This window comes from Lolium rigidum, chromosome 7 (assembly GCF_022539505.1).
Source record: "Lolium rigidum isolate FL_2022 chromosome 7, APGP_CSIRO_Lrig_0.1, whole genome shotgun sequence".
In the NCBI taxonomy this organism is placed as follows: Eukaryota; Viridiplantae; Streptophyta; class Magnoliopsida; order Poales; family Poaceae; genus Lolium; species Lolium rigidum.
Genome location: NC_061514.1, coordinates 205,868,562 through 205,878,707, shown reverse-complemented (window position 1 = coordinate 205,878,707; position 10,146 = coordinate 205,868,562).

The window sequence follows — 10,146 nt, the reverse complement described above, 5'->3', positions numbered from 1 at the left end:
GAGCTAGATCTCAACCGACTTATGCAAGTAGTCGGATCCGTGGAGGCCCATGAAGTATCCAGATCCAATACGGCGTATAAGGAAAGGTGGATCCTTGACGTGCACGACAATGTAAGATTCCGTAGTTAGACATCTTGTATTCTGGCTAGGACTCTCCGTGTAAACCCTAGATCCTGACGCCTTTATAAGCCGGATCCCGGGAGCCCTAGAGGCACAACCACAACTCATTGTAACAACACGAAAGCGCCCAGATAATTCCAGACAAGCAGCAGTAGACCCTGTCATCGTGCAGGTGTTCCGAAGCTGGGTAAATCGCGTACCACCGTCCCGAGAACTCTTCACCCGATGTCCCCTACTTCTTCTCCCCCTCGTGAGGATCCCTTCTCCAAGGTACCGTCGAATAGGCAACGATAATAAGTCCAGCACGGTAATACATACACTTCCGATTTATAACGCCACATCTGTCCAACACTCCTGCCACAGGCACCACCATCCTCGAAACTAGAACTTGTATCTAACCTAGCATGCGTCTAGTCTCATTATGCCTTTATATACTCCCTCCACTCACGATTACTTCGCGTTCTAGGTTTAGTCAAGGTCAATCTTTGTATACTTTGACTAAATATTTATTAAAAAATATCAACATCCACAATATCCATCTATTATATTGGAATCATTATGAAGCATATGTTCATATTATATGTATCATGTATTATGAATATTGCAATTTTTCATATATTTGTAGTGAAACTTTGCAAAGCTTGACTTTGGCTAATTCCAAAATGTGAAGTATAAAAACAGAGGGGCTATTTATGACATGTTATAAGTGTTCCACACCAACTCGTAACCTTCCGTTAATTGTACTCCAACTATAGAACTAATCGTACACATATTTAACACATATCTTAACAAATATGATCTTAGTTGGGTTTAGTTACACTTACACTTAGTGTGGACAATTGCCATGCCAACTCATTTTTTTTTATAAAGGGAATATATTTATATCGCACAACTGCCATATACATCCAGACTCTGCACCAACAAGATGCATAACAACATCATGGATGCACACACAAAAAAAGAAGAGAAAAAGACCTCGCCACATGGTGATCAATCACCCGCAGAAGCATCAATCTAACCACCACCAAAGATAACACTTGGACAACAAAGGAGGTTTCCCAAAAACAACACCTCCTGAAAAAAACAAGGCACACGAGTTTTATTGCCCAATCGAAAACCTTAGGTTTTCACCCTGAAGAAAGTCCACTTTTCCGAAATAATATCTTCGACAAGGCAACTACTAGGCACAACCAATAAACGCTAGACCTCCGGTTTTCACCTTGGAAATCGAAACTCGGTACTCAGAGGAGCACCAAAAATAAAGATGTCCTCCAATGTTGCCGCCCCCACTTGCAGAGGCCTCTACTACAAGTCACGTGCCATGAAGCTCAGATGAACTCGTGTCTGGTCTGGACAGGAACATATCCATCAAGCGAAGTCCGAACAGTTACATGTGAAGCAAAGTATTCATCACATCCAAGACCCCACCTTCGCCACTTTCAGGTTCTCAAGTCACGCCATGTCATTCTTCGCATGTGTTGACCCCATGGACATCCTGGCGAAGACATGTTCCAATGTGTCAACAACCGATAGAGCTCCGCGGTACCCCCATGAAGTTGGTTAGGCTGATATTGCAGGTTTACACGACCGACCACTATCCAATTAAGGTGTCCAAGAAGCGCCATAGTCACCATTCCTTATTTTCCTTCGAAGGAAAAGTCCCAAACTCGCGGATGGCCAGTTCAAAGAGCACCGATCACAGGTAGATCGGTGACTCCACGCGAGGACCAATAGGGCCACCGCCTCACCGGTTATTCTACAAGACATGCGATCCCGAGATCCACCATAACCCGTTACCCACCTCCGGCGGAAGGAGGAGGCCGCCATGCCCGTGGCCATCGCCACGATTCCCAAGTGATGCAAGCAGAACCGTGAACAAATAGGGTGCAGGAGCTCGATGCCCTCTAGGCCCATGCGGGTCCAGATCAAGCCCAAGCGCCTCGCCGCTGCCAACCACCACCGCCTCCATTCACCGTCGCCATGCACCACCACAAGTGAAGGAGCAGAGCAGGTGCCGTTGTCGCCACGCATGGCCACGACCAGCATGAGCCCCGTCGCGTGGGCTTTGCCCAATGGCTCCTCTGGCGGCAGAGGGAAGGGAGGAGGTGAGGGGAGTGGACCTTGAGCAGCGGCAAGGGGAGCCCCGGTGCGACACGACACCACCGCACGGGGTTCGAGGGAGGGTTAGGTTTCAAGGGGGGCTATGCCAGCTCATAGTAGTAGCCAGCTAAGACCTAGCTTGGATAACCACGTGGAATACAAAAGACAGGAAACATAAATATAGGTATACAAAACGAATATTATCCATATTTTTTTAGAAACCAAAAGATATAAGTTAGTGCCACAAATAATAGAGGACAAAAAGAGAAAAAGATAGTGTGAGCCGTATTGTTTGGGCACCTTTGCCTTGCTGTTAGGATCAGAGAGCACGTCTTCATTCTGATGTTTGGGTGTTATAGTTATGCGATACTTTGGTATGTAAAATATTTGTCAGATGTATTGAGCCGGGGCTCCTCGGTACAAAATTCAGAAATTATATTTCGAGGATTCAGAAGAAAATGAAAAGGCACCCACATGTACACATAGATGCAATCTATATTACTGTAATTTTTTCATCAATCGACATTTTATTTTCGTATTGACATACATTTATAAGGAGCTATATCAGTGCTACCGGGAGAGCAAATCAAACGCAGGGAGTTCTCAGAAACAAGTTTGAATTGCTCTATGATGCATATAGCACGTGGTAGTACTACTCCATTATTTAAAGTGATGTCTAATTTAAAAGCAATCGAGCAACTCCGGATCAAACCAAAACAAAATTGAAGCGAGGCACCATCCCCATCTGGGAAGCGAGGAGACAGCTAACTATGTCGGCTGATGGCATCATTATTCAAACAAACGGCCGTACGTGCACGGAAAGCAATGTCCAGTTGTCTCTCGTGGGTCGTGACTGATGGCTGCACCCGATCGCTTGATTTAACACTGCCAGCCGCGTGAGATCCAACGACTGACAGTGATAGAAACGAACAGCAGCAAGCAGCGACCCCTCTTTGAGTGGGATGACTCTGCCTTTGTTTTCTCCAAACGTCCATACTAGTAATACGGAGTACATTGATAAAAAGTTCTTAATAGAACGGGATGATACTAATGAGCGGAATGTATGTAAATTAGCTAACAATCCTTGCGCTGCGTTCTCAGGGTAAAATGTATGCACGACACGAGGATCCGCATTTGCACCATGTTTCTCAAAAAGTAAAAAGTAAAAAGAGAATGCATAGCGAACAACTGGTACACATTAGATCCAAATAGATGTACGATAAATTGTTGGTGGCTTACATGGACAATTTAACCAACAATACAATATACTCTTTCCGTAGTACTATAAGATCTTTTAGGTTTTTTCTGAAAGACTTGTATCTAGTCACATGTCAGTTTGTATGTTCCCTCATTTTTGTTTATATAGTCTACACAAAAATATTTAAAACATCTTATAATTGTGAGCATAGTGAGTACAAACTATTAGAGATGCTCTAGGTATGGGAAATCCACAACATCCAGTCATACCCCTTCTTCATAGTTCTCGTATTGATTTCCGTAAGGTTTATAGAGCTTTGCAAATTTGGATCGTTGTTCTATCCAAAATGAAATAAATTTGTCCTTAGTTATATATACATTTGTTTTTCTATTACTGATACACACAAGGGACAACCAAACGCAATTACGAGGAACAACCACATCCAATGTCTTTGGTGGAGCGATGTGATAGGGAGGGTGCAATTTTATATATTACCCAAGTTTATAAAGTGTGCCAACAATGCACATACATATTGTGTTTCTGGCAATAAGAATACACGACACGGGGGTATAGTTTTTTTTCCTGAAAGAAAACCATCTCCCCTTCAGACGATGAATATAGCCTCAAATTATTACAAACATGAAAAGTTACGAGAATTAATACAATATATGACTGCAAGACATTGCAATGAAATCTCTATTGATTTCGTCATCCTTTCACGCACTGCCTTCATTAATGAATTTATGTTACATGCTGGATCCAACCGATCATGGATCTTCATCCGCCCATGTTGATGAGTCCAATCGGTCAAATGTCGACGACACACATCTTCCACATCTAACCAGTGAAAGCCGAATGCGCACTGGTTAGCTAAATTTGCTTATGAATCAAAGGGGACACATGTATGGGATGATGATCCTCCTAGTTTTATTTTACATTTTTTCATAAGCGATGTAACCTTGTTATCGATTAAATAAATAAATTAAAGCGCCAAGAGGCTTTCCCTTCAAAAAAAAAAAACCCCAGTGAAAGCCGAATGGCAGGCTCTCATCTCATCCAGAAATAAGAAGGTGATCAACGGAAACCACAAACAGGCCTAAGCTCCACGGTGGCTTTTTTTTTTTCTTCTGAAATTTTCAAAATCAATATTTGTAGGCTTCAAACATCCAGAACCAAAATCTTAGGCAAAGATAATGTAGAAAAATACAGGTTTGCAAAATTTCAGTTCAAAATTCATTGCATTCTAGGGTACAAAAATAACAAATCTGATAAATGTTCAAGTTTTGAAAATGTGCACCGTTCACCCGACCCAGATCCGCACGTTTGACATTTTCGCTCAGCCTAAAATACAACAAACGAATTTTGTTTGCACACTAGTACATTTCATTATTTTTTACATGTATATATATGGTGTCTTCGTCTGATCACAAAAGAAGAGAAACTTAAATCTTGAGACCATACTAGTCAAACTGTGCCGCGTACGGAAAGAGAGATTAATTGAACATGATCGTTACCGCTCACCCAGGCTAGGTGGGCGCGAGTGCCGCGAACTAGAAGGAAAAACCTTGGTCATCATTCATACGCGGTGAAAGAAACGCCAGTCCATCGAACGACGCGCTTGCTAATTGATACGTTTCATCAGGCCGTCACGGCGTTTTCATTTTCAACACAACACGAAACGCGTACACGCATTTGCTCGTTGCTTTACCAGACAAATTCAGCGAGCGAGACACAGCCACACAGCTTGTGATTACCGCAGTTCTGGTCAAGTTTGGCTAGAAAACGTCAAGGATTTCATACTCTATCATTTCTTTTGGTATAAAACCAGACATTGGGTGGAAGCTTACCTCGACCAGTATTGAATCATACAGCCTTGGTCTATATATTTTCTTGATATAAAAATTCTAACAGTACTACTACTATCAGACAATCATTTATTAGTGTTTTCACATAATTCTTGCCTTGATTTATATTGAAGGAACCTATACTCGTTTTCTCTTTGCTTCATGGCTCAGCAAGTCTAGATGGTCGGTTCAAACAGGATCTCCAGCTGTCGACTGTCGTTGTATCAATATAATGGTGGACCTACAGTTATGATGAACTAAAATGCTCCCGGGGGCAATTTGATTGATCATCGATTTAATATCCGTGTGTTTGGAGCATCTTCACCGGCGCGCCCCATAGCGGTCCCAATAGCGATTTGGAGGCCGGGAGCGAAAATGAGTTCACACTGGCGCACCCCAAATAGCGTCGGCGCTTTTCCGAGCCCAATAGAAGCGCCGGCAACCCTGTGCCGGTCCCTTGGCCAAGGGCGCGAATCGGGTGCGCCGGCGCCTCGCGAGGCAGAAAATATTGGGCTTGGGAGCCGCATGTCAGTGATGTCAGGGCGCCGCGCGGGATATTTTACCACCACGATGCCGGGCTAGTAACTCTCCCGCCATGACGCCGCGCGGGAAATTCTCCCACCACGATGTCGTGCAGGAGGTTTCCCGCCTCGCCACCGATCTATATTATCCCTCCTCCCCCGCCTCATTGGTGCAAAAGCCCTAGAAAATAGCATAATGTTCGATTCGTGGGAGGAGGCGGCGCTAGAGGCGGCCGTAGAAGTCGTGGAGGCGGACCCGCAGCTCGCAGAGTACGAGGCGTGGGAGGAGGCGGCGCTAGCGGCGACCGTAGATGCCTTTGTCGCGGACGAGCGACAGAGCCAGGAGGCGGAGCGGCGGGAGCGCGAGGAGGCGCAGCGGCGGCGGGAGGCGCGCCAGCAGCAGGGGTGGGAAGAGCTTGTGCTGCGGTGGTTGATGCGGGAGGAGACGCAGCGTCAGGATGAAGTCTACGAGCGGTGACATTTGGCGGAGAAGCAGCTCCGACTACAGAGGCAAGAGTTGGATCACCGTCAACGGCGGGAGGAGCTGGAGCAGCTGCTGCGTCAGTAGGCGGTGGCCACGGCCGCCTACTTGACGTTCGTGGCGAAGAGAGCTGTGGGAGATCGTCCACCTCCACAGAGCCGGGTGGCCAGTAGGTAGTAGGCTAGAGATAAGCAGGTTTCAAATTTCATCCGGGGTTAAGGAGTGAATAATATTTTACTCGGATTTGCCAGAAAATATTATTCATTCCTCGATCCTGAATAGCATTAAAATGAAACTACAAGTATAAATATTTAGTTTATGTAAAAAAAAAAACTCATATAGGACCACTGGTTTGGGGGCGCCGGTGTGGGCACAGCTCCCCCAAATAGAGGATGTAGTGCCGGCGCCCTCCATACGGAAGTGTCGGTGTCTCTGCCGGCGACTATTTAGGGTGCGCCGGTGGAGATGCTCTCATGTAGTACTAAATTGCATATACGAGATATGAGCACTGTACTTATCTCCTAGAGCATGTTCAATAGTAGAGCCAAAAATTAGCTATAAGACATTGCCATGTCATCTAGAGCCAACCATATAGCCAATATATACAATAGCTAGGTTGAAAGATGTACTACTTTACTAATACATGGCTCAATTCTCACTCTCACAAGGTATCTACAAGCATGTGCTAGAGCCAACTCTTGCATTAGAGCCCAGATACTTTCTCTCTCATATCCTCTCATCCAACTAAGCGCAAATATAATATTTAAATTCTTAGAGTCTGCTGACTAGGTTTTATTGTACTTGCTCTTAGTAGTATATTATGTTTTGCTATCAGACTTAATTAATTTGTTCGATACAACGAAGACAATAGAAGATAAAAAGGCAGAATTTGTGTTTTGAATAAAAAAATTGTAGCAAGGCATAACTATATGGGTCATTGTACCCACAATCTAGTAGATTACTCGGCTTAAGAGAAATTCTACAAACTGATCCCACATATCATTTCCCGCTTCCCTTCCACCGTTAGTGGAGGTTAATAACTTTCCTAGATTGTTTTGAAATGTCTGAAATTTTGACTCATGTTTGTTGGGAAGTCATAAAAATACCAAACTTTCGAATGGTTCTTCTATATGGATATGGTGTAAACATTTCCAAGTGCACGTGGGACCTTCATTGGAATACTAGTAAGTATTTAGTTCCTTTTTGAAAATTTTGAAATTATAACTCAAATTTGGCTTAAATTTATTAAATAGAAACCTCAGAATCGTGGTTTTGTATTATACTAATAGAAACAATTGAGGCTTCAAGCAATTTTTTGTGTGTTTCTTCACTTCTTGCAAGCACTTCCGAGCGGACTCACGAATGAACATGAGGTTTTCGTGACATTTGTAAAGGGTATTTTCTAATGAAAATTTTGCTAACTATACTATAGTACAGTAGTCTTTTGTACTTCTAAAGTTTCGAATTGATGGTCATTCGTTCACTCCTTTTTCTACACTACTTAAAAAGGACGAACAGGTTCTTTATTCTGCCAATACGTCAAACGTTTTGGTCGTCCGACTCCTTCGCATCGCCGCGCGAGCACGCATGGGCCAAAGCCCAACGAAACCCACGTATTGCTCGTTCAGTTGCCGCTTGGTCCCCGAGGAAACCCTATCCCCTTCTCTCCCTTTCGATCCAATCGCGTGGACGCCGCCTCTGCAAACCACCTCTCCCTGGACACTCCAGCCCATCCCCGCCGCCGGTAGGGCCTCCGAATCCTCCTGGTGACTGCGAAGCTCCCCACGGACGAGGGGTGTGCCGTCCGGCCGCCATGCTCGCGCCCGTGGCCACGCCCGCCACGACGAGCAGCCAGGGGCAGGGCGAGCGAAGCTCCAGGCCCGGCCCTGGTGGCCGACGGGGAGGACAAGACTGTGTGACAACGACGCTACGCAAAAGTTGCGGCCGCCGGAAGTAGCTCGCCGCGGCGCAGGATCCATTTGTCCATGTGCAGCTGCTGCCGTCCCCATCCCCTTTTAGGCACTGTCTTCTCAACCTGGTCGTTGTGCTGCTACTGTGTCGTGATGCATCTCAGGTGTATGCTGGATGCAGAAACAACAGGTGTGCCTGTCAAAGGTAAAATACTCCATTTTTTCGTATTATCTGGTGGTCCTTACTTGAAAAGAGTTTAGTTACACTGATTTCCTTTCTGGTCAGATGGAGAAGACATGGTATTGTGATCCCATTAGTTTTAGAAGATTGGGTCGAGTTTTGGTGCTTGGAGCATGCATGTGTCACCTAATTTTCAGCCCACTTTTATCTTCAGAGATCTGTCTTATTTCCTTCTCACCTATTTCACTATGGTGAAAAGAAGGAGGTGATCCGAGTTGATTCAGTTTTCATATTATCGATTCAAGATTTTAAACAATGCGCTTTGAAATTGCAACTCCATTTCATTTCTGAATAATGTCTTTGGCCATGGTATAAACATTACTGAAGCTGCAAAGGTACGTATGGTTCAATTCAGTTTGGGATTTTATTACAGTAAAAATGCTATTGTATTATCTGATGGAATAATTTGCAACTCGAGAGCCTTAGCTATTTTGTTCAGGTTTACATTTATACTGCAGTTCACCTATGAATCTTTGTTGGAACATGAGTATTTAAATATATTGTGTTTGAGGTAATCTTTTCCCAACGAATGAAAGTGTTGTGCCGACAATAAAAAAAACTTCAATATTAAGAATGAAAGGGTAATTTTTCTATCTTTGAAAAACGTCTTGAAATAATAGCATATGTATTTATTTTTCAGTTCTTCATTCACATTACCAAATCTATATTTCCAGTTTTTAATTGTCACTTCTGTTCTTACTGAACCTGTCACTGTTAACAGTAGGTAGTACTGGTAGGTACGAAAATAAGGTTTGGTTACCAATTGAAGGTATCTCTTGTACTTATGTTGCTATTACCTCTGTTCCAAAATTTAATTATCTTTCTAAAAAGGCATACATTTTGTAACGGAGGTAGTACTTGTCACTGTTGTGCTACATCTCAAGAGCAAGTTGTGATATCGATCCCGCCATTTCCACATAGTAGTTTTAACATGGGACCGACTGATTGAATTTAGTCACCATATCACCTTTGTTCAAGACAATGGAGGATGGAAACAGTCTCTTCAGATTATGATTTGTGCATCAAGGTTGGCTCTAGGATTTTGATAGAAAAATGCATCTTCCTACCTATGTGGTGGTAGGCAGATGTAGGGTTTACATTTCTCTCAATACATTGGCGCTTGAGTGCCGTTGATAGCATCTTTGTGTAAATTCGTTAGGTCTAATGAGTATCAAATGCTACGAAAAGTTAAAAATCCGCATGAGAAAAGTTAAGAGGACCGATTGAATTTAGTCACCATATTGTTAATCTTAGTTGTGCTCTGGAAAATGATTTTTTATAGTTCAAATAAATGTATCTGGTACCACGAAAGGAATAGTTACCCACTTAATACTTGCAAATACTGGACCTTAGATGGGGTGGCTGAATCAAAGATGCATAGCAGGGTGGTGGCCAAGGCCGTGGGTGATTAACTACGTTTGGTGCTCCTACTGTCCCGTTGTTGACTGCCAAAACCCACCGGCGGGCAGCGGCCTTGTCAACACTGTAGAGCCGGGGGGAGCCTAGAGCTGCGGCTGGCTGAGACCCCTCCGAGCGACGGCCCGCAATGCTCTTCTGGTCACACGCGGCGTTGCGAAGTGCAAGGGCGTGCCACCTGACCTATACCCGGTCGGGAAGGTGATGAGATTGCCTCGCTTAGTTTCCTGCGGGGCATACATGTAAACGTTAAATACGAGCCTCGATCGGCTCTCGGGTTATCTCGTGAATCGGCTCAAAGAGCCGATCCACCCA